The following is a 27,234-nucleotide window of genomic DNA, read 5'->3' as shown; positions in this document are numbered from 1 at the left end:
GCAATCCACTGCTGATGATGTCGCATAATACAGCATTCATGACATGGTCAGTGACATCACTGATGACATCACTGATGACATCATCCAGTGGCTGTCTGTTTCTGTAAAGTTAACATTTGTCTTACATATTGAAGAATGAGTGGATGTATAAGTGTCTGGATGAAGGATTTAGTAGGTGCATGACTGACTGTATGAGTGAGTGATTAAATGTGTCTCACTGAGTGCATGGGTTAGTGACTAAACTGTCTTAATGTGTGCATCATTATGTCTGTTGTTCTGTAAACTGCTGCATGTGTTGATCAGGAGCTATATGAGTAACTATATGGGTTATTGGTTGGTTGCCCAAGTATTTGTATGGGAGACTGAGTGTGTGTGTGGGTGGCTGGGAGGTGTATGACTCTGTGCATAGATGTGTGAGCAGTTGATTCACTAGATCTATGTGTTCAAAAGTGCATGTGGAAACAGCTGTATGAGCGGTTGACTGTGTGCATGAGTGTATTGGTGAGTGAATGGATATCTCAGTGCTACATGTCCAAGTAAGTACATATGTAAAACACAGTACATGTGAGAGTTGACATATATAAATAACTGTGCATAAGAGCCAGTGAATATGTGAGTGGCTGTATGGATCATTGTGAACTTGTATCAGGGATTGGATAAGAGAGTAAATATGTGTTAGTATATGTTTGAATAAGTAAGGTGTGTATAACTGTATAGTTGAGGAAATGGAGATGTGATTGATTCTTTGCATGACTGACTAGGTGTGTGAGTAACTCCATGGATGAGTGACAGTCTGTGAGTGTCTGTTTACACTGAGTGTATCTAAGGTTATATTAGAGTCTGAAGAGGTTCATCGTATTATCACATGAATGATGTCATCATTGATGTGATCAGTAATGTCAAATGAGATGTCATCAGTGATGTTATCAGTGATATCATTTGAGATGTCATCAGTGATGTCATCAGTGATGTCATTTGAGATGTCATCAGTGATGTCATCAGTGATGTCACTGACCATGTCATGAATGATGTAATATGTGACATCATCAGCAGTGGATTGCGGGTGCGCGATATATAGTTAGCGCAACTAACTATATATGCGAATTTCAATGGTTTTATGTGAGTAAAATAAGGTTTTGTAAATGCTAATCCCTAACTATATATGGTCTATAACCTATGGTTTTTTCAGTGAATTTTCAAGGTTTTGTAAATGCTAATTCCTAACTATATATGGTCTATAACCTATGGTTTTTTCAGTGAATTTCAATGGTTTTTTAATAGCAAATATCAAATGCTGTCAAATGTCAAGTACATGATAGGTAAAAACATTTTCGTGTTTATGCACGCTGATGTGCTTTGAACGCTGCCCCCCCCCCCCCACTTTTCTCTTAGGAGTACTCTCTCTTTGCAGATAGTGAAGGGTAGTTAACGCAGGCCTTTGTCCCCGTTGTAATCCATCGTGCCTGCTTCTCTCTCCATTTGATTGATTGTTATCCAAGCATTTAATATTTTTGAATTGGTTCTCTTTGGTTCATTCTGTATTTACAAACAAGCACAGAGTCGCAATACTCTGTTTAGTCTTTGCAGATAGTGAAAAATCGTTTAAAAAAACTAAAGAAATCGAGCAAAATCAGTAGGCCACTAATGGGATCTGTTTTTGACCTCGCTAAAATAGAAACATTAAGAACAACCCCTCATGAGAAATACGAAACTAGTGAGATGAACTTAGCTCCACACCATTATGGCTGCAAGACAGCTCGACTCTGCCGCCCACCCCACCTCACCCAAAATAACGACAAACCCTATGCAAATATTATAACTATAAATATATACAACACACCAGCAAAGTAACAGGGTAAAACATTTTATTAAATAACTATTTACATAACTATTTTATACTTTTTGTTGCCCGATCCGGCTAGCTCAATCGATCGAGCATGAAACTCATGCACTCTGATAGCAAGCGTTGCTGCTGATGCTATGCAGACAAAAACTGGTTTTCAGTTTGTACATTCTTCAAGATTTTTCCATCCAAGGCTGGTTGAGAGTTTGTAGAACGATGGCTTCAGATTTTCAACATATTTCAACAAACATATTTTCAACATATGGTGTGGTGGCGCGGACTGGGAGGGGGCGCTTGGCTCCTGCCCCCTCCCCAAGTAAGATTTTCATACGTGAGTGTACGTTCATGGTTTTGGTCCCTGAGTTGCTTCGATGTCACTGCCATGCTCAAATGGCATAAGTCCTGGATGTTGGGTGCCATAGTTCAGAGTTCTGAGCAGCGCTTGTAACACTGTCTGAAGCTTATTTGCACCTGCTGCAGCTTCACTTTTCTCAAAGTAAGTGAGGGCCGTTTGTGGACCTGACTGCATTGGAAAACAATGTGATGCGGTGCCTCCCTGAACCGCTTGACGGAGGCCCCCGAGGGGCGGTGAGATGGCGCGGACTGGGAGGGGGCGCTTGGCTCCTGCCCCCTCCCCAAGTCGTGTTGCCCTGGTGTGGCCTGAGATCGCCCCCGACATAGGCGGCCGGCTCCCGGGGTCCGGCGGAACTTTTTGCCTTTTGATGACTCTTCCATTCTGGACCTTGTCCCACAATCCGTTTGACCTGAAGACACGCTGTAGTGGGGCGCCCCTTTACCGTTTCAGTTGCCATTCTGCCCGCTTTTGCTACACTGTGCCTCTTCCGCCATTCAGCTGTTTACCGCCCGCTCTTGCGACTACAGCGTCTCGCTCACCATGTAGTTGAGTTGCAACCGCTCTTGCGATGCAGCAATAGGCGGCTGCCACAGGACTCTCAAAATGGCGGCCGGCTCTTCAGATTTGGTCGTGGTCCACTAAAATGGCCCTGGGACACCTTGGAACTCGGACGCTTGTCTGCTAGGGCTTGGGCCCCATTCTCGAAAGCGTCCCCTCAGCCTTGAAGATTCTACAAAAGTCTTGGGGGCCCCCGACTCCCGCAGGCTTCTGGTGGGGAGCGGCTGCCATGATTGCTCGTGAAATGGCCATGACTAAGCTACGAGATGGTGGTGCTCTCATGCTGACGCCAGCTTCAGTCTGAAACATCCAGAAACACTGTAGACTATCAATTCGATCAGTTCCGGTAGCGCCCCAACGTGACCCGGTAGAGAAGAACTTGCTCTCTACCTCTTTGACTGATGGTTCTTGTTGCCTGTCCCTTCTGTTGTCATTTAACAGAACTTTTTAGACTGCTGAAAGGGGTTGTGTTCCGAACGCTGGTTGGTGGAGACATTTTGACTATATTCTGGACCTACGTTGTCGCGTAATGCGTTATATGACACGCCGCGTTAGCGCACCCGGAAGTGCTCCGGTGCGCGAAGCGCAGCTTCCCGGAAGCGATCCGGGGCGCAGCGCGCAGCGCACAGCGCGTAACGTAAGCATAACAGGTCATGTGACTTGTTAATAAAACTTTTCATTGGTTCATTTTACTTTTGTTATTTTAATGATGAAAGGCTTGGTCATATGACCTAAAAATTACGCTTTTTATTGGTTTCGAACATTATTTTTTCTTAAACATATATGTTATAATGTTTCAAGCTAATGTACTTTCCCGGAAAATTTACAACTGTCCTGCAAGTAAAATATATTCCTTTCGAGAAAAAGGGCGTTTCTTCGTCTCATGACGGAGCCGTTGAGTAAAAGAGGCTCGGCCTGCTGTCTTAGTCGCCGATACGCCTGAATATCAGATTCTTATCGATCACTTTATGTTGCAGGAGTGGAAAACACAACTGCCCTTGACCATTTATCTTTACTGTGTTCCTGCGTATTATACCTTTTATCCGTCATGTAATTGGACTGCTTTATTTCACTTGCCTTTTACTGATTCGAAAACAGTGACTAAAATTAAAAACTTTACCAATGTAAATACTACTACCATGTTTTGTTTTAAAAACCTTTATTGTGAAAATGTCAGTATACAAATACGGGCCTATAACCACGTGGGCCGGCCACGGAGCAAACTGGAATCGTATATGATGAGGAGACATTTACATTGTAGAGGAACGTAACGAGCGGGCCATTAGGTTGCAAGAACTAAGGTGTCTAACAGTTGCGGAATCGGTGGACGTACATTTTGTAATTAAAATACGACAGGGCCACTTTCAATACAATTATCTAGATATACATTTGCGGGCAAGTACCATGGGTGACGTTAATTCAAACTTTCAATAGTACAGTAATCAATAACACATCAGAACTTAATATCAATAGGGATGTCGAAATATTCAATCAATTCTCGTCCCTGCCCGCCATGTGCTTCAAAACTGCATACGTATCTCGTGATATCAAGGTTGTGCAACCAGTACACAACAAGAAGTTACGAGTCCCATTTATACCGGCGCCATTTTGGGCAATACCACCCTTGACGCAGCCCTTTATGCTACAAGATGGTGTCTTCCATTCAGAAAATATTGTTGGCAGCATTTTAAAAGGAAAGATAAACAGCCGTTCTCCTAGTGAGTCTCACATTGTTACATTTAGGAAGAATGTTGAAGAGTAGTATGTTGAAAATCTAAAGCCATTGTTCTACAAACTCTCAACCAGCCTTGGATGGAAAAATCCTGAAGAATGAACAAACTGAAAACCAATTTTTGTCTGTATAGCATCAGCAGCAACGCTTGAGTCAGCTTTGTGTGAAGCCGCCATTTTGATTCAATCAATAGCGTCCCCCTGCACACATTCAGGGACCTGGTCGTGTCTTCAGGTCAAATGGATTGTGGGACAAGATGCAGAAAGGAAAAGGAAAAAAGTTCCGCCAGACCCCGGGAGCCGGCCGCCTATGTCATGGGCGATCTTTGGCCACACCAGGGCGATAGTGAAGCTGCAGCAGGTGCAAATAAGCTTCAGACAGTGTTACAAGCACTGCTCAGAACTCTCAACTATGACACCACCTCGGTGCCATCCGGATCTTGGCGCCTTGTGCTGGTTCCGGCCTATTCACACATCGGTCCGCTACTGACACCACCTCACAGGCCAACGGGGCACCCCACGCCGACTTTCGGCGCAGCATTGTAGGATGGCCACACCAGAGCAGCAACTTGCTAAACACCACCTCGGTGCCATCCAGATCTCGGCGCGTTGTGCTGCCTTCGGCCTACTGTAGCCGCAAGTGCGGACGCAACTCAACTGGATAGCGAGTGAAACACCAAGGGGCGCCCCACTGCAGCCGAGGAGCCTCCATCTTGGGGGCGACGCACAGCATCACCAATGCAGTCAGATCCTCAAACAGCCCCCACTGACTGACGCAACCTCACAGGCCAACGGGGCGCCCCACGCCGACTTTCGGCGCAGCATTGTAGGATGGCCACACCAGTGCGGCAACTTGCTGGACACCACCTCGGTGCCATCCAGATCTCGGCGTGCTGTGCTGCCTTCGGCCTACTGTAGCCGCAAGTGCGGACGCAACTCAGTTGGACGGCGAGTGAAACGCTAAAGGGCGCCCCACTGCAGCCGAGGAGCCTCCATCTTGGGGGAGACGCACAGCCCCCACTGACTGACGCGACCTCACAGGCCAACGGGGCGCCCCACGCCGACTTTCGGCGCAGCATTGTAGGATGGCCACACTAGTGCGGCAACTTGCTGGACACCACCGAGGTGACATCCGGATCTCGGCTCGTTGTGCTGCCTTCGGCCTATTCGCACATCGGTCCGCTACTGACACCGCCTCACGTGCCAACAGATTTTCTACGCTTTTTATAGCCCTATGCCGCATAACAGGTCATGTGACTTGTTTATAAAACTTTCATTGGTTCATTTTACTTTTGGTTTCCTAATGATGGAAGGCTTGATCATATGACCTAAAAATAACACTTTTCATTGGATTAAAACATTTTTTTTTCCCAAACGATGAAAGCCCCACCTTCTTTCTGGATGTTTCAGACTGAAGCTGGCGTCAGCATGAGAGCACCACCATCTCGTGGCTCCGTCGTGGTCATTCCGCGAGCAATCATGGCAGCTGCTCCCTACCGAAAGCCTGCAGGAGTCGGGGGCCCCCAAGACTTTTGTAGAATCTTCAAGGCTGAGGGGACGCTTTCGAGAATGGGGTCCAAGACCTAGCAGACAAGCGTCCGAGTTCCAAGGTGTCTCAGGGCCATTTTAGTGGACCAGGCCCAAAAAGGAAAGAGCCTGCCGCCATTTTGAGAGTCCTGTGGCAGCCGCCTATCGCTGAACCGCAAGAGTGGGCGCAACTCAGCTGAATGGCGGATTTTGGCACAGTGTACCCAAAGCGGGCGGAATGGCAACTGAAACGGTAAAGGGGCGCCCCACTACAGCACACGAGCCGCCACCTGGGGAGGCCCGTTCACGCCGCCAACCTCCCCCCCCCCCCCGGGCGCCCCACGCCGTTTTTCAGAGCAGCATTATAGGATACCAAAACCAGTGCGGCAGTTTACTGGACATCACCTGGGTGCCATCCACATCTCAGCGCGTTCTGCTGCCTTGGAACTATTCGCACAACAGACTGCTACTGACAAGACCTCCCCCGGGACGCCCCACGCCATTTTTCGGAGCTGCATTGTAGGATACCAAAAACCAGTGTGGCACCCAGGTGACATCACCTGGGTGCCGTCCAGAACTCAGCTCGTTGTGCTGCCTTGGGACTATTCGCACAAAACACAGCTACTGACCATTGTTGCTTCTTTTTTCAAAAAAATGTTTAAATGTGTTTACTGTTTTTGTTGCGTTGTATATATTTATAAGTTATTAAAGTTTTATAATCCTACTACTTTGTTGGAGTGCTATATATTTTTAATGTGACACATAATTGTAAAAACTTTGATGTACAAAAAGGCATCCCTGGAATCTTCCGCTTCAGGCTCGGACCCACACACCCTCACAGTGAGAATCCCCTCCCCAAGCACAATACAGGATGGTTATCAGATAGTAGGAACGCGTGTGGTGTGACGGATCTCATCGGGTGGGGGCCTTGATCTACTGTAATTCTTTGAAGAGGGGTGATTCTCTACAGCTGGGGCCATAAACTACATCCGCAGAGCTAGGTGATAGCCTGGGACCGGCCTGGACAATCGGACACAGAGGAAGAGGAGTGTGAGAGGGTGCGGTAGTGAATACGGTGAATGGGAAGTGTCGGGCGGGCACGGGGTGTGATTCTCAGGGAAGAGCAGCGCAGATGGGGGGGAGGTTTATGGCCCATGCATGAGAGAGAGAGCGGGGGTGACTAGTGCGTGGGGGAGATGCTTGCGAGGGTGGGGAGCCGTGCTGAGGATCGACGGCGTGCAGAGAGTGGGTCTGGTCAAGGCATCTAAAATGGCTGCCCTGCACGACAAAATTGTGGCATTGGAAAAACGGCAAGATGGCGCAGACAATGTTTATCAATAAGGATTAATTTATAACAAAATATTTTATCGTAGTGACAATATGGCGGTCAACAGTTCCTGATTTCCATCGAATCGAACGTTAACAGACGTCACGCAGCAAAAAAAAAAAAACGCTCACGCACAGCCGCTGGAAGACATGTATCAACATATATGAGCCTCCTCAGCCACCCTCAGAAAATATAAGGGGTCAGGATACGTCTCCCGTCCCCCCTTATACCCTGTAATTTAATTAAAACGAAACACAAAATGGCGAATTCCCGTTTCGCTACCAGTTTGCGGCCCAGTTCGCGGCCCGGGAAGCGCTTCTACCGTGAAAAATCAATTTTTTTTTATTTTCCCCACGGGACCCTTTAATAACCCCAACATCATTCCTAGGGGGTCAAGAGGGGTCTACCTTGCCCCCTTTCATTAAATTCCCCCTTCGTTTTTCTCCTCCTCTTGTCTCTCGATCCTACCAAGAGACAAGATGGCGGCCGCTCCGGACTGTTTAGAATGTTGACAGACACCGGAGAGCCAATCAGCATCGCTTCGCAAAGCTCCGTGACGCGAAAAGTACGCGATCTGGAGCGCTATCTGGGACGCTGTCACAGATATATAAATTTTTTTAAACGTTATTTTCTCAAAATCCACTGGAGCACATATATTGAGACCCAGCAAAGGCACATCGGGCTAACAGTCCCTACAATTTTGCCAAGTTTCGTGCAAATCCATTCAGCCGTTCGAGCTAAAAGTGAGGCCAAACGCCCTATGGAAATTAACATGGGAAAAACGTGTTTTGGGACCCCCCTTTTTTCTCAGCCACCCCTTGATGAAACCCCCCCAAATTTTAAAGGGCTGCTTAGAAACAAAATGTGCCATTTTCCTGAAAATTTCAGCCGATTCCGTCCACAAACGCCAAAGTTATTAGACATTGAATTTTCAAAAGTTCCATAGAGAAATAATCCTAACTATATATACCTACTGGCTATCGCCGTAGGTTATAGACCATATATAGTTAGGAATTAGCATTTACAAAACCTTGAAAATTCACTGAAAAAACCATAGGTTATAGACCATATATAGTTAGGAATTCGCATTTACAAAACCTTATTTTACTCACACAAAACCATTGAAATTCCATATATAGTTAGTTGCACTAACTATATATCGCGCACCCGCAATCCACTGCTGATGATGTCACATATTACATCATTCATGACATGGTCAGTGACATCACTGATGACATCACTGATGACATCTCAAATGACATCACTGATGACATCTCAAATGACATCACTGATGACATCACTGATGACATCTCATTTGACATTACTGATCACATCACTGATGATATCATTCATGTGATAATACGATGAACCTCTTCAGACTCTAATATAACCTTAGATACAATCAGTGTAAACAGACACTCACAGACTGTCACTCATCCATGGAGTTACTCACACACCTAGTCAGTCAATCAAAGAATCAATCACACCTCCATTTCCTCAACTATACAGTTATACAAACTTTACTTATTCAAACATATACTAAGACATATTAACTCTCTTATACAATCCCTGATACAAGTTCACAATGATCCATACAGCCACTCACACATTCACTGGCTCTTATGCACAGTTATTTATATATGTCAACTCTCACATGTACTGTGTTTTACATATGTACTTACTTTGACATGTAGCACTGAGATATCCATTCACTCACCAATACACTCATGCACACAGTCAACCGCCCATACAGCTGTTTCCACATGCACTTTTGAAACCATACATCTAGTGAATCAACTGCTCACACATCTATGCACAGAGTCATACACCTCCCAGCCACCCACACACACACTCAGTATCCCATACAAATACTTGGGCAACCAATCAATAACCCATATAGTTACTCATATAGCTACTTATCAACACATGCAACAGTTTACAGAACAACAGACATAATGATGCACAAATTAAGACAGTTTAGTCACTAACCCATGCACTCAGTGAGACACATTTAATCACTCACTCATACAGTCAGTCATGCACCTACTAAATCCTTCATCCAGACACTTATACATCCACTCATTCTTCAATATGTAAGACATATTTTAACTTTACAGAAACATACCACTCATTCTTCAATATGTAAGACATATTTTAACTTTACAGAAACATACAGTCACTGGATGTTGTCATCAGTGATGTCATCAGTGATGTCATTTGAGATGTCATCAGTGATGTCATCAGTGATGTCACTGACCATGTCATGAATGATGTAATATGTGACATCATCAGCAGTGGATTGCGGGTGCGCGATATATAGTTAGTGCAACTAACTATATATGGAATTTCAATGGTTTTGTGTGAGTAAAATAAGGTTTTGTAAATGCGAATTCCTAACTATATATGGTCTATAACCTATGGTTTTTTCAGTGAATTTTCAAGGTTTTGTAAATGCTAATTCCTAACTATATATGGTCTATAACCTACGGTTTTTTCAGTGAATTTTCAAGGTTTTGTAAATGCTAATTCCTAACTATATATGGTCTATAGCCTATGGTTTTTTCAGTGAATATATATATATACATACATATATAAACATATATCATCTGTATATCTACATATAAATACAAACATAAATGCATGCATACATATACTTATATGCATTTTAGGGTTGTTAGGGCGTTTTCGTGTGTATTATGTTGCTTTTTTAGGGCTTTTGGGTCAATTAAGTAGGGTTCCCGGAGCCTAGGGCTGAGGGGCCGGTTCAGTTTCGTGCGTATTGGTGTTGGCAAGGTTTTGAGGGATTTTGGCGGTTTTTGGTCGAGATTTGGCCGTTTTATGGCTTTTTTTTGTGTTTGCGGGGGGCGCGTATTCGGGTTGAAATTCGTCCCCGTTCCAGTGGATGGATTGGGCTGATTTTTGGTGAGATGTTAGGGAATCGCTGGAACTAGTGTCCAGCCAAGTTTGAAGCGGATCGGAGCAGTGGAAGTGCTTTAAAGAGCAATTTTTGTGCGGAGTAGTGAATTGTCATGTTATTCAATGGGAGGTTTTGGTGCGCATGGAGAAGGTGAATTTGGGGTGTTCCAGTTGCGCTAGAGGGACGGGGCTTGGGTGAGCTGTAGGGAGAGTGGATCGGCAGGTGTGCCGGATTTTTGGGATTTGTTGGCCGAAGGGAAGGGTGTGCTTGGGCAAAGTCGATTTGGTGAAAACGGTGCGTTATTTACATGAAAGTTGAAAAAACACTAATAAAAGCAAAGCTAAAAAGCCACCTCATTACAAACAGAATGGCTTTAACTTAAATGAGGGTGAGATCTATTGCATTTTCAATGCTTGTTTACTTTGGTTCCATCAAGAAGGCATTCAGATGTGTCACACATTTGCCATAAATTCTGAATGTTAGCACTCTAGTTGCACATTAGATCACTGTAGTAAAGCTACTGCTCACCAGGGACGTCTGCTGCTGGTATTCAAAGTGCATGTTTCAGTCTGCATGTCAGAATTTTTTTAATGAAATAGAAGAGGATTTGAGAAGTCACTCAAAATGATCCCTAATTTTTCTTTCTGAAGCACTAATCATACTTTCTATGGCAAAATTAACCCCCTCATGTTGTTCCTTTTTAAATTGAGTGTTTTCAGACTTACCACTTCATTCCAATCAAGATGGCTTCTGGTGTGCCATACTTTTGTCATAAGTAAGACTGTTAGCGCTCTAGTTGTTCTTTAGAACACTCTGGGACATTCTGTCATTGGGCTATACTTGGGGTACATCTGGGTGATATTTGGGCTACATTTAGGCTCTTTTGTCTCTGGTGGCCATCTTGCGAGACTATGTCAGAATTTTTTTAATGAAATTGAAGAGGGTTTGAGAAGTCACTCAAAATGTGCCCTAATTTTTCTTTCTGCAGCACTAATCATAATTCATATGGCAAAATATACCCCCTCATTTTGGTCCTTTTTAAATTAAATGTCTTAAGAGTTACCACTTTATTCCCATCACGATGGCTCCAGGTGTGCTATACCTTTGTAATAATTAGGACTGTTAGCGCTCTAGTTGTTCTTTAGAACACTCTGGGACATTCTGTCATTGGGCTATACTTGGGCTACATCTGGGTGATATTTGGGCTACATTTGGGCTCTTTTGTCTCTGGTGGCCATTTTGGGAGACTGCATGTCAGAATGTTTTAATGAAATAGAAAAGGATTTGAGAAGTCATTCAAAATGTGCCCTAAATTTTCATTCTGCAGCACTAATCATACTTTCTATGGCAAAATATACCCCCTCATGTTGTTTCTTTTTAAATTAAATGTTTTAAGAGTTACCACTTTATTCCAATCAAGATGGCTTCAGGTGTGCCATACCTTTGTAATAAGTAGGACTGTTAGCGCTCTAGTTGTTCTTTAGAACACTCTGGGACATTCTGTCATTGGGCTATACTTGGGCTACATCTGGGTGATATTTGGGCTACATTTGGGCTCTTTTGTCTCTGGTGGCCATTTTGGGAGACTGCATGTCAGAATGTTTTAATGAAATAGAAAAGGATTTGAGAAGTCACTCAAAATGTGCCCTAATTTTTCATTCTGCAGCACTAATCATACTTTCTATGGCAAAATATACCCCTTCATGTTGTTTCTTTTTAAATTAAATGTTTTAAGAGTTACCACTTTATTCCAATCAAGATGGCTTCAGGTGTGCCATACCTTTGTAATAAGTAGGACTGTTAGCGCTCTAGTTGTTCTTTAGAACACTCTAGGAGGCTGCAGTAGAACACAAAGGAATCAACTGACAGTCTCTGTCCTTGTTGGATGTACATGTTTTACTGAGAATGTCAGACTTCATTTTCACATGACTGAGAAAGATAATGTGAATTTACAGAAAATATGCTTTCAGTTTAGCTTATAGATCCCCTTCCAAACCACTGTGGGAAAATCATGAGATATTAGTTTTCTTTCAAACAATATTCATGATATCACAGCAGAAGGTTTTTTCACTTGGTAAAATCACCTTAGAACCCACCACAATTCCTAAAACGAGTATGGTACCATCAACAAATGATTTATAATGTAACTAAAGTCCTAAAACCCTCTATTAACTACAATGCTTTTTAATGAGGTGCTATCATGTATATTGGTCCCAAGATGGCTGCCAACACTTCTTAGATGAAGTGCTGACAGCCAATCAGATCAGATGTGTGGTTAGGCTCCGCCCAGATATATATATTTTTTTGAACCTAAATTACTCAAAATCCACTGGAGCACATATATTGAGACCTAGCAAAGGCACATCAGGCTAACAGTCCCTACAATTTTGCCAAGTTTCGTGCAAATCCATTCAGCCGTTCGAGCTAAAAGTGAGGCCAACCGCCCTATGGAAATTAACATGGGAAAAATGCGTTTTGGGACCCCCCTTTTTTCTCGGCCCCCCCTTGATGAAACCCCCCCAAATTGTCAGGGGCTGCTCAGAAACAAAATGTTCCATTTTCCTGAAAATTTCAGCCAATTCCGTCCACAAACGCCAAAGTTATTAGACATAGAATTTTCAAAAATCCCATAGAGAAAAAATCCTAACTATATATACCTACTGGCGACCGCCAGTAGGTAATATATATGTATATATATATATATATGTATATATATATATATATATATATATATATATATATATATATATATATATATATATATATATATATATATATTTATATTACCTACTGGCGGTCGCCAGTAGGTATATATAGTTAGGATTTTTTTCCTATGGGATTTCTGAAAATTCTATGTCGTGTAACTTTGGCGTTTGTAGACAGAATTGGCTGAAATTTTCAGGAAAATGGCACATTTTGTTTCTGAGCATCCCCTGAAAATTTGGGGGGGTTTCGTCAAGGGGGGGCTGAGAAAAAAGGGGGGTCCCAAAACGCATTTTTCCCATTCATTTTTCCATAGGGCGGTTGGAGTCAATTTTAGCTCGAACGGCTAAATGGATTTCACAAAACTTGGCAAAATTGTAGATATGGTTTACCCGACGTGCCTTTGCTATGTCTCAATATATGTGCTCCAGTAGATTTTGCGAAATTAACGTTTTAAAAAACAGATATATCTGTAACAGCGCTCCTGTTAGCGCTCCGGTTCGCGTACCTGACGCGTAACGGAACTTCGCGAAGCGAAGCTGATTGGCTCTCCGGTGTCTGTCAACATTCTAAACAGTCCGGTTCGGCCGCCATCTTGTCTCTCGGTAGGATCGAGAGACAAGAGGTGGAGAAAAACGAAGGGGGAATTTAATGAAAGGGGGCAAGGTAGACCCCTCCTGACCCCCTAGGAATGATGTGGGGGTTATTAAAGGGTCCCGTGGGGCAACTAAAAAAAAAAATTGATTTTTCGCGGTAGAAGCGCTTTCCGGTACGCGAACCGGGTAGCTCACCGGTAGCGTAACGGGAGTTCGCCATTTTGTGTTTCGGATGAAATAAATCACGAGATGGAGGGAAAACAATGCGGGAAATGGGTATGAGGGGGCACGGGAGACGTATCCTGACCCCCTAGGTTTTCTGAGGGTGGCTTAGGAGGCTCATATATGTCGGAAAAAAAAAACAAATTGCATTTTTGGCGCGGTTAGCTGCCGGTACGCGAACCGGGTAGCGAACCGGGAAGCGAACATAAGTGAAAATTTGTGAAAAAAGGTACATTCGAAACATCATTCATGACATGGTCAGTGACATCACTGATGACATCACTGATGACATCACTGATGACATCTCAAATGACATCACTCATGACATCACTGATGACATCTCAAATGACATCACCAATGACATCACTGATGACATCTCACTTGACATTACTGATCACATCACTGATGATATCATTCATGTGATAATACGATGAACCTCTTCAGACTCTAATATAACCTTAGATACAATCAGTGTAAACAGACACTCACAGACTGTCACTCATCCATGGAGTTACTCACACACCTAGTCAGTCATGCAAAGAATCAATCACACCTCCATTTCCTTAACTACACAGTTATACACACCTTACTTATTCAAACATATACTAACACATATTTACTCTCTTATACAATCCCTGATACAAGTTCACAATGATCCATACAGCCACTCACACTGAGCCACTCACACATTCACTGGCTCTTATGCACAGTTATTTATATATGTCAACTCTCACATGTACTGTGTTTTACACACTTCCGGGTGCGCTAACGCGGCGCGTCATAAAACGCATTACGCGGCAAGGTGATACGTTGCGTTTACGCAACGCGTCACGATATTGTTTTCTTGCGCGGCAGTTGCGCTAACGGAACGTTTCCCGGTTCGCGGACCGTCGCTGCACCAAATTGAGCTAACGGGAAGCTGCCCGGTGCGCGGACCGATAGCGAAACAAAAAAATAATAAAAAAAATATATAAATAAAAAAATTATATTACAAACATATAAAATATATTTTTGCATTAAAATAAGAATACATTTTACAGCTTTTGATATTTGCTATTAAAAAAACATTAAAATTCACTGAAAAAAACATAGGTTATAGACCATATATAGTTAGGAATTAGCATTTACAAAACCTTAAAAATTCACTGAAAAAACCATAGGTTATAGACCATATATAGTTAGGGATTAGCATTTACAAAACCTTATTTTACTCGCACAAAACCATTGAAATTCGAATATATAGTTAGTTGCACTAACTATATATCGCGCACCTGCAATCCACTGCTGATGATGTCACATATTACATCATTCATCACATGGTCAGTGACATCACTGATGACATCACTGATGACAACTCAAATGACATCACTGACAACATCACTGATGACATCATTCATATGATAATACGATCAACCTCTTCAGACTCTAATATAACCTTAGATACACTCAGTGTAAACAGACACTCACAGATTGTCACTCATCCATGGAGTTACTCATACACCTAGTCAGTCATGCAAAGAATCAATCACACCTTCATTTCCTCAACTATACAGTTATACACACCTTACTTATTCAAACATATTCTAACACATATTTACTCTCTTATACAATCACTGATACAAGTTTTCAATGATCCATGCAGCCACTCACACATTCACTGGCTCTTATACACAGTAACTTATATATGTCAACTCTCACATGTACTGTGTTTTACATATGTACTTACTTTGACATGTAGCACTGAGATATCCATTCACTCACCAATACACTCATGCACACAGTCAGCCACCCATACAGCTGTTTCCACATGCAGTTTTGAACCAATACATCTAGTGAATCAACTGTTCACACATCTATGCACAGAGTCACACACCTCCCAGGAACCCACACACACACACTCACTGTCCCATACAAATACTTGGGCAACCAATCAATAACCCATATAGTTACTCATATAGCAACTGATCAACACATGCAGCAGTTTAAAGAACAACAGATATAATGATGCACAAATTAAGACAGTTTAATCACTAACCCATGCACTCAGTGAGACAGATTTAATCACTCTCTCATACAGTCAGTCATGCACCTACTAAATCCTTCATCCAGACACTTATACATCCACTCATTCTTCAATATGTAAGACATATTTTATCTTTACAGAAAAATATAGTCACTGGATGATGTCATCAGTGATGTCATCAGTGATGTCACTGACCATGTCATGAATGATGTAATATGTGACATCATCAGCAGTGGATTGCGGGTGCGCGATATATAGTTAGTGCAACTAACTATATATGCAAATTTCAATGGTTTTGTGCGAGTAAAATAAGGTTTTGTAAATGCTAATCCCTAACTATATATGGTCTATAACCTATGGTTTTTTCAGTGAAAAAAAAAAAAATATATATATATATACTTTTTTTATTTTTTTATTATTTTTTTTCTTCAACTTAACTCACTTTTATTGTTGATTCCTTCATCTCCTGCTTTTTGAAAAGTCGAAACACCTCTGAGCTGTCGACCTGCCTTTGTGACTGACAAGCATCATTCCTGAGAGACCTACATCAGCCATCACGTGATATCAGATATTAGATTCTGCCATCCCCTCGACTGCCTATTGGTCCCTTCTACTTCTATAGTGCCCTACCCTTACCAACATGCTGGATCCAGGCCTGTCCGCAACTGGGGAAAACTCCCATACCCTAATCTACCCCCCCTAAACTCTCGAAAACTGCGGCTAAATCATTCAAGCACGCCACCCTAAAATGATACCCTGAGACGCTGATATCCGACCTGCGCTACAGCGCTGACATCGGCACAGTCATTAATTACCTCATCTTCTATGCTAGAAGAATTGCCTCCTGGCGCAAAACCCTTGCGCACCTTTTCAATATTCGCTTAACCAGAAACATTCCTTATTGCACCAAGCTCACAATAGCACCCTCCCCTATCTTGCGAGTTGACCTCACCATCACCCTCTATAAAAACGGCATCATTCTAATCCAAGCCTCTACCAATAACCTCAACAAATTCGCAGACCTTTTCCCGCTCCTCAGAAATTATGTCCACGACTCTGTTTGGGTAACTAAGACCAGCTCCAATGACCCGCCGTCCTACCAGCCTAACATACCTAGCCACCCACATACCAATGATCCGCCGTCTTACCAGCCTAACATGCGTAATCACCCACATACCAAACTTCCGAGGGCCACGTTCTCTGGTCATCCTATCCCCCCGAACACGTCTCCTACCCCTGTTTAAAATGTCATAACTTTCCACTTCTCAGCGGGGTCATGCACTCTGACCCCTCACCCAACAATCTAGTAGGACATTATAGAACTAAACTGATTACTAGAGTTATTACCTCATTTTTGATGGATCGTCAGTCTCTTCCTGATTTAAAGTGTAATTAAAGTCTTTGTCTATTGAGCAGTTGTTAGACCTATCAGCCTCAGGGTGGTCTTCAACCAAACCTTTTGCCTTACTCCTCTATTTATGCTGATCTTAATTTTGTTGCCCTAGGACTCTGTGACCCTTACCACTGCTGAACAGTGCTAATGTGTGTGCTCTCCCTCCCTAAAACATGGCAACATTAGCTTACATCCAATTGGCACAACATGTACCCAGGGTCTGTAAATAAAATGCTTAAACATGTCTCAAGCTTGCCATTGCAGCCTGTGGGTTCAATGTAAAACTGCTATTTTGACCTGGCAAGAGAAACCTCTTGCAAGGGCTAAGCCCTCCTTTTAATACATATATTAGTCACTCCTAGGGTAGTCCCTACATAGCCCAAAGGGCAGGTTGCAGTGTATTTAAAAAGAAAACATATATTTTTAACTTTTACATGTCCTGGTAGTGAAAAAGTCTTACATTTGTTTTTCATAGTTCAGAGAGAAAATGGTATTACGCCGGAGTCATCAGAATCATTTCAGTAAATAAGCAATACTCTTGTGATGAAATTACCGAAATAACGTGATTATGCAAACTTGAGCAATTAAGAGTAAATTAGGGCAACAATCCTACCTCAGGAACAATGAACTAAGAGAGACAGTAGCTATTGATGAGGGCTGGTTCTGTCTTGTAACATTTAGTGTTATTTTCTTAACATAAAATGCATCCCCGGGCCTATTTTGGATAAAGAGAAAGGATTTAGCACTAAGAAATCATGCTAAATGCTGGATTATGCTTCTCACACAATTACACATAATTGCAAGTAATTTTGTGGTAATTACCAGGAATTACACTAGACAGAATTGTGTCAGTTAAGCCCACCCCTAGTTTTTTACTTCTGCAAGGAGACCTCTCTCATAGAATAACATTGAGGTACCTTGTTACATTTAATAAGTGAGAACTTTCAATTGGGAGCAGGTATGAATATCGAGTTTGAATTGTAATTTGAAGCGCTCTATTATGGTAATGTGGGTCACTTTAAGAAAGTTAACATTATCTTGTCTTAAACATAGTCGTATAGCTATTTTGTTTCTATATACTGTGTTAAGTTAGCATAAGCTTATTAAATGTTTAAACGCCATTTTTCCTTTTTGCTTCATTTTTGCACACACCACATAATTGTTGTTTTAGCTTTCAAACCAGAAGAGCTTCGTGAAGTAAATATCCTACGGGGTTCCCTTCGAAGTACACATACTACTTAAGTCCTGATATGGTTCCTTATGTGAAAATTCCTGATGTTGGGGAACGGTTGATTCCCAACTTGGATCGTAGGGCTACGTTGATTACAGCGGTGCATGAAGGTGTGGCGTCTGCGCTTGCGGGCGTCTCGGCCACTGTAACTCAGCTACAACAAAGGTTCTGGTGGCGGGGACTGTACAAACTGACACGCGATTATGTCCTTCAATGTGACGTTTGCCAGCAGATTAAGCCTTCTACTGTGGCGCGTCCGCCTCAGACACAGTTGTACATATCTAATAAGCCACTGGGTTGCGTTTATTTAGATCACTGCAGTCCTTTTTCTTCTGATACTGCGTATAAGTTCATCTTAGTAGCAGTTGATTCATGCACACGGTTTGTGTGGGTATGGCCCCATCGCAGCGCTGATTCACGGACTGTCATAAGAGATTTGCGTGCCTTTGTAGGGATTTTTGCCTGTGGTACCTTCCATTCGGATCAGGGTCCGGCTTTCGCCTCTAAGGCGTATAAGGATCCTATGATTTCGTTGGGGGTCCAAGTCAATTTTTCATCTCCGTACAGACCTGAGGGTAATAGTGTAGTAAAGCGAATGAACCGTGACTTAAAGCAATCTTTGACAGCACGAGTTATAGGCACTGCAGGAAACTGGTTGGCCCATCTCAATGGCGTGCAGCGTGCTCTAAATAATCTCCCTAGAAGGTCTCTGGGTGGGCGGACCCCATACGAAATGCTCTTTGGTATCAAGATGTATGCCCCTGACCTCGACGGTCTAGACTGTGTGGCCCAAGCCACGGCCTTTGACGTAGATGAACATTGCAATGTTTTACAGGATCTACAAAAGACCAGAGACAGTCTTGCAAAGGAACATTTGCCCTTCACATCGTATGATGCGTTGCAGATCCCAGGAGTTGGCTGGCTACCCAAAGTTGGAGAACTGGTTCGAGAGAAGATCGATAACAAGAAAGAATTTGGTCCTTCCTATCGAGCACCGGTTCCCGTTCTTGGAGTGAAGGGCACAAGAACAGTCATTTTACCCCCACTTCCAGGTCATAAGGAAAACAGGTTTATCTCTATTGACAATGTCAAGATACACAGGGTGGCCGATTCTCATAGTATGACACCAGCAGTCTTCTGTCCTTCGATTGTGAGAAATTCTGTATTGGCCACTACTTCTAATGCTGAGCCAGAAGTGGCCCTCGAGAAGCCTGCTGTTGCCAATCCTTTATTAGGTGCTTTTCCAGTTAATAACATTGATGACCTAGACTACACCTATCCTGCTGATTTGTCGATGCCTGATTTACAAACGCCTTTGGCCACAGAATCCAGATTCTCATTTGACTCTGTTTCAGTTAATTCAAAAAAACCCTCACGTTTGCAGTTTATGCTACATTATTTAAACAACAATTTTTGATATCCCCTTGGACATATATTTGGCTGGTGCTTTTTTCTGTATACCTCTTTATGTCAATTGGTTTTGTGTTTTATTTTTTCCGTCTGATTGATGGACAGTATGTTGAGGAGAGAACATGCATCCGAAGTCTAAATGGAACTTTGGCCCCCCTTTCCTCGTCACATTCTGAACACAGAATGAGGAGAGACTTGAGTTTTGTAAACATCACTGCTTGGCCTGTTCTTAATGGGATTGTGTGGGATGCAGTTAAATGTCAAATCCATGGCCCTACTGAAGTGGTTAATGTCCCTAATGTTCTCAGAGTGGACATGGGGGATGTGGTGAAACAAAACATACGTTCTGATGATTGGGATGTTCAAGCCGTAGAATCATTATTCTCTGATTTGAAATATTATGCTACCATTTGATGCTGAAGATTTATATTTAGAATCTGCTAATTATGGTGAATTAGTTTGCTTTCAACATTTTGGTAACCATTTTCTGCATAAAACGAGTTCCAGAAGGGGTACTGTAAATTACACACAGTGGGAACATTGCCCAGTACCATTACAAGGCAGCTCCAGTACATTTTTGAAAAAGTACACTTCTTTTACTGACTTTAATCCATCAAGTCCTGAGTCCTTTTATTTTAAAATGACACAAAAGTCCATGTCCAAAGTTAGACTTACCGATACTGAATTGTTGTATTCGAAGTCCTTTCTAGACAAATTAGCTGTGGAGGGCTATGAGCTATGGAAGGAAACCATTGACCTTAAATCGGTTTGAGGTTCTAAAAGTTGGCAGGTACAAGGCCCTGAGTCTTTGCACCGTGCATGTCTCATCCCAAATCATATGTTGTTTTTAAATTCTACCATTTTCCAGACAACATGCTTTGGATTGGCTACTTCAAAAAAATTAAATACCCCTACTATTCCTGATTTGGAAGAATATTCAGGTTGGAATAATTTCACACAGTTTTCCATTCGAGAATTGCAAACATTAATGCACAATTCATCCTTTAATGTATCCAGTTTGGATCCGAAGGGTTGGCTGATGTGGCTCAGAAGCTCTGATTCTTGCCAGCGTCGCTTTCTGGGTTTAACTGAAGGTTTTACACAAGTCAGGCCTGATCCCCGTTTTGATACTGATCATTCTGTCACCACTTACTCAGTTGGCAAATTATGTCAGAATTGGCTACAACATTCTACATTAGCTGCAGTTAAATTACATCTATCCAAGTTGACTGATTATTTGGATTTAAATGATTTCATTGAGGGCCCAGCTAGTGGTAGATCTAAACGGTGGATTTATGCAGTTTACAATGAAATCTGGAAACTTTCACAAATTGAGGCTGCTAAGCGCCTTAGAGCTATTGATCAAGCTAATTTGGAAAAGGTGCTTGCGGTTGTCAATAACAGTATTAACATGCTTTCTTCCCGCATTTACACGTTGAATAATATTGTATCCTCTGTTGTTGATATTGTACATGATGAAGTGTCTGTGTTATACCATGGTCAAAATCAATTGCGTTCTATAATGCAATTTGCGTGGACACTGCAGACGCTTAAGGCCGGTAAAGTGCCTTGGAATTACATGAAAGTGTCCTCCCTCTTTTCCCCATTTAATTTGACTGACAAACAGCGCATGCTTTCAATGCGTGACGCATCCTTTTCCATGTTACACATTGAGAGGTTGGAATCTTTACCGTTGTCTGTAGCTGAAGCCACTGCTGCAACGTGGCTTATCCACGGATTAATCACATTACCATTTGCCTTGTACAAGTTTACTAATTGTATGCGATATATTGCAATAGGTAGGTATGAACCATTAGGTAGCTCATTCCTCCATGAGGCATGGTCGCTTCCATTCACTTTTAGGTGCCTGAAAGATGAGAAAGAAGTATATCTTAAGGGGGAAGAATGCACTGGGTCCCCTGACCATTCATTGATTTGCAGGCACATCCAGTTACATGGTTCTTGTAATCAGGACCGGCCTAATTTAGCCTGTGTTTTGAAAGGCACTCCGGTTCCTGCAATCGTTCCAACTTTCACTTTACTGTCGAATTGTAGTTATTTAATGTTGAATAACGAGCAATGTTGTGGGTTAATTAAAGGTATTGCTTATGTGGTAATTGTATCAGAACGTGTGGTCTGTTGCAAAAATGTTCTGTATCCTCCTACGCATGGGAATTCAGTTGTTTCCATCTGGCCGGGCATCCCAACCTTGAAGGCAGAGTTCAATGGTATGAGTAGAATAAGAGCCCTTTTGTCTCAAAAAGAGGTGGCCCTGAGTTCAGCCCGAGAAACATTCGTCCTTCACATAGCTAACACATGCACAGAGGTACAGGAGCTTTTAAATACTGATTATTATTATTATTATTATTATTTTTATTACATTCTTATATAGCGCCAGAATCGACCCCCGAAGGGGTATCTCCGCGCTTGCCTTGGGAACCCGTCCTGGTTTTTCCCTGTGAGATAGCCCCTACAGGGCATCCCCAAGGTGAAAGCCAGGCATCCCGCCGCGGGGGGCGGTTGTGGAGATTAAGCAAGCTTAATGCCCAGAGTTGCAGAGTGTGAACCCATGATTAGGTCAGGCACCGAAGCGAGAATTATCGAGTCCATGGACATTTGAGCTCAAGACCCTGCCGCGTCGGGAATTGAACCCTGGTCCCGGGTCTGACCTCTGCTTCAGGGTCTGCCTGCTCTAACCAGTGAGCCACACTTCTCCATTACCGTTTGCCGTTACATTTCAGCGAGCTGGTCCATCAAATCTTTAATGCCTTCTCCACTTCTGGCCTTGCTCACTTTTTTAAAATAGTTAGCAGTGGTCTCGTGACTTCATTCGAGAAAATATTTGGAGTCATCCCTGCCTTCTTTCATTCTATATTTTCAAATCTGTTTGGTGGCTTCTCTGTTTTGCTAGCATTGGCTGCAGGCGTTTTGGTGATATTTTGTTTTATTAAACATGTATGCCCGTCCTGCGTTAGAAGCCGCAGAGCCCCTCCTACCACTGTTTCGCAACCGGATGCTTGATTACTATGGTACCCTGCCACTTGCGACTTTAAGCACGGCATTTGTATTATCGTTTCGGTTTTCCTATTTCACATGTGTCCATCCTGTGTTTCATTGCCTGAGCTGCGATTTCGACTGGGCCCTTGATTTGTGTCTCTGCATGACGGTGTCTCCTGACGTCGATTTTATTCATCTGATGAGCCATGTAGTTGCTCACGAGTTGGTTTGTTCTGGCGAAAGGATTATGGGACATACTTGCAGCAGCGCAGGAGTTCTTGGCACTGAGCTTTCTTGAGAACCCACCGAGTTATCCTCTGATGATGCTAGAGGATTCAGTGCTGGAGGAGCACGTATGTTCTTTCCCACTACTTAATTGGATGGCTGAACTGTTTTCGGATGATGACAGTGATTTCATGTTCGAGGCTGTTGCTGCATATTTTGCATATTCAGTCCTATCCTGAGAAGCCTTTGAGTCTTTTGATATTAAGCACATACCTGATTGTATTTTTTGAAGGTGCATTTTGCTTACAAAAAATTATTTTTCTAAGCCCCAGGCCTGTTGACTTATACGAAAGGGGCCTTGTGTTGAAAAGTTTATAGCCATTTTATTTGGCCGCTGTAGGCCATCATATCTGCTTTTGAAGATTAGGTTAGCTCATTATTGTTGAACTCTGCTTTCATGTTATGCCCCTGTTCTGGTCTTACCTTACCTTAATTTTTGACTGTGCTCGGATCATTGGGGGATGTGTCATATAGCTATTTCGTTTCTATATACTGTGCTAAGTTAGCATGAGCTTATTAAATGTTTAAACACCATTTTTCCTTTTTGCTTCATTTTTGCACACAACACATAATTGTTGTTGTAGCTTTCAACCCAGAAGAGCTTCGTGATTTACTTGAGAAATAATATGTTTTGCTTGGTACACTGTCTGCACAGTGAGTGCTGAAGGCTCCAAGGATAACTCGACACAGTGTTGTTGTGAGGTCTGATCTTCGCACCTCCATAGACATAACACACATGCTGCTGCCAAAATCTAGCTCTAAGCGGGTTTTATATTGTTGTGCTTAACACACAGGTAACACACTTGATGGTGCTTCGCATGCAGAGAGCTGGTGGAAGATGATGTGATCCTCTGCCACTGAGATTTTGAGGTATGGGCCCGCCCTGCTAAAACCCAAATGAGACCTTCGTAGATATAAATATACTATGCTAAATAGGGAGGGTGAGAATTAGGTATTGTTAATTCCTATTCATTACAGCATCTTAGTATGCTGTCACCATTCGCCTTTTATGGACTAGTAACTATGCTGATAACTTTGTTGCTAATAATATGTTTGCTTGTATTATATAAGATACTGCATTTGAGAACCCTGCATTAGTAAATAAATATTTCAAATATGCACGTGTCCTCATTTACTCCACGTTCTGGTTTGAAATGATTATGTAGCGAAAGTGTGTTCATGTGTTCCACGATACCTGAGGTAATCTAAGTTCATGTTCTGGTTTGTCTAAACATTGGGAGTTTGTTATGACCAATGAGAACCTGTAGCTAGCTCAGTAAGGGGATTTTGGGTACTGAGGTGAGTTTTGGGCCATCCTAATTCACTGAGGTTTCAGGTCTCTATGCACAGTTCTGTAGGAGAACGGAATTCCCGCTACACCATTGTGTGCCTGCAGCCTGTATCCTGGGTCATATGATTAGGTATCGCTGCCAGTTGGGTTTTGTGTATTGCTCCCAGGCAGCAAAACAAAGGGGTTTGCATGGATGGGCCATCTGGATGAGGGTAAAGAGCTGTCACCTACCACACTTACACATCACAAAGGATCTGTATCAGCACACTCACAAATGGTTTGACAATAGTCTTTTGTGCCTTCAGACAAGTTAAGGCCTAGGCAAGAAGGAAGGAAATTCCAATCTCCAAAGGGTGGAAACCTCTAGAGGCTTCTCCTACTTCAACGCAGGCACCAAGTATAAACATGGGACCCTCATACCCAACTCTTCAGTACACCTCTGGACCTGTGGAAGACTCAGAAGGACTGCTGCACTGCTCAGCTGCAAGAAGGACTGCTACTCTGATGCTGCACTACTCTGCTGCCCTGCTGCTTGAGTTGAAATGGCTTGACCTGCATCTTGATCCTAGGACCACCAGAGTTACTCAAAGGGCTAGGTTTCCTACTCAGAGCCTCGGGGACAGAAAAGGCTCCAACCACCTTGAACCAGTACCTGGATTCTGCCTGCTGTGAGTCTTGCCCCCAACTGGTGCCACCCCAGTCCTGGACCCTAGGTAGCGGCCTGATGGTGCTCTGGTAGCCCGTCTGTGGCCCTAGCAGACCCGACCTAGCATGACATATCACCTACAGCTCCTTGGAACCGCTGCTGTGCAATGCACCTTGGCTCAGGACATGGCGTTGCTGCCCTGCAGCTCCTCTGAAACACTTGTGCATTACACATCTCAACCACAGACCTCTCATTGCAGCACGCAGCTCCCCCAAAATGCAGATGCATGATGCATTTTAACGCAGGGCCGGGCATCATAGTTCTGCAGCTCATCGGAAGTGCCGCTGCATAACGCATCCACTACACGAGATCTTGCAATGCTCTGCAACCGGTTTTTAAAGTATTTTGCTCAGTGGGCATAACCTGGTGCCTGTACCGCCCTGCGCTTCATCATGGTCAGAATGTACTTGTGACTTTGTTCCAGCCCGGCATGTTCAGATAACCACAGTTAGCGCTTTGTGATTTTAGACACTATTGTCACTTACATTTTTAGTAAGGGTGGGCGTAGTTTGCGAAGTAGCGCTACGCGAAGCTACGCGAAGGGCACTTCGCACTACGCGAACTTCACGTAGCACTACGCGAGTTGCGTAGTAGCATGTTCGCACTGTGCAAGATGCGTTTTCAATTATTGCACAGTGCGGACAAGCATCTGGCACTGTGCAATCATTGAAAATGGCATCTTGCACAGTGCGATCTGTAGTTTTCTGCTGCTCGAGTAGATTTTTACTCGAGCGGCAGCTTGCTCAACGCGAACTGGTAGTTTCTCATTGCGAGCGGTCGCGAGCATGCGCTAACAATCGCAATGAGAAACCTGACCTCCCCGCGTTGAGAATCTCGCCGGGATGTCATTTTGCTTGCTCGCGGTCGCAAACATGATGTTGAGGACCGCAAACAAGCAAAAAATGACTGCTGCACTACGCTACGCTGCACTACGCGTGTTCGCACTGTGCTCCGTGCAGCTTGCGTAGTGCGAAGTTGCGCAAACTTCGCAAACTACGCGAGCGTAGTGTAGTGCTTCGCCCAGGGTTAACTTTTAGCATTGCATATCTCCGGTTCTCCTGGTTGGATTTTTTGATGTTTTGGTCTCAAATAATGTATTAAAATATACTCTATTTTCTAACGTGGTGTGGAATTTTGCTTGTGTTGTATTTTCACCTTCTTATCATTTGAAGTGCTGTATACATGCGTGGCACCTTGCCTCAAAGTTAAACCTGACTGCTTTGGTGCCAAGCTACCAGAGGGTTAAGCACAGGTTAATTTGGGATTGCTTGTTCCTTCACCCGAGCATGAATTGTGGTTTCTACCCCACTCAACCTGTAACCCAATTGCCTACAGCAGTGATTTCTGCCTATTCCTTCCAACCTGTACCTGCCTATCTATTGCATACCTATCCTCATGCCATATTTTCCAAAAACAGTGACACACTCATAAACTCACTGATATTATATGTGTCCATTGTCTAAGTACTATGACAATGCAGGCTTCAAAATGCTGCAGATTCTTAAATTAACATTGTCTGACACCCCATGGGAGGTGGCCAATAATACCCAAGGCACGTCACCCTCCCTACACAAGTACACACTCACACTGTCCATGTCTATGTCTCATTTGTTGTCAAGTCTGAGATAATATTTACAATATCCACACTTTCATTGAACTTGGAATGGAGATAAAATACTAATTATTATCCCATTCAAAGCCTTCTAATTGACAGAGCAAATTCTAGCTTTACAAATTAAGAAATTCAAGGTTATAATATTTCTTGTCAGTCCAATATTTCATTTTAACTTCCATACCAGGTACATAATCTTCATGAATTGTGTGCCTTCTAAAGCCTAATATCTGTTGCTTCAATGTCTTGAGTTTATGCCAGTTTTAACTGTTTTTTCATGTTTCCAATGTTGCTGAATATCTTGCAGGAGAGGATTTTCGAAATTGTACAAATCGTCCAGGTGGAGTAGATGGATTCTGTTAACCCTTATTCATTCCACTTTTGATCATCCACCATTCCTCTACAGTAAAGCCCCTATACATAAACACATGGGCTAAAAGGTAAACAGCCTTTACAACGAAACTTTTACAACGCACTACCATTACAACGCGGTCATTACAACGCAAA

The sequence above is a fragment of the Lissotriton vulgaris genome, chromosome 10 (assembly GCF_964263255.1).
Source record: "Lissotriton vulgaris chromosome 10, aLisVul1.2, whole genome shotgun sequence".
In the NCBI taxonomy this organism is placed as follows: domain Eukaryota; kingdom Metazoa; phylum Chordata; class Amphibia; order Caudata; family Salamandridae; genus Lissotriton; species Lissotriton vulgaris.
This window is presented reverse-complemented; position numbering follows the sequence as displayed.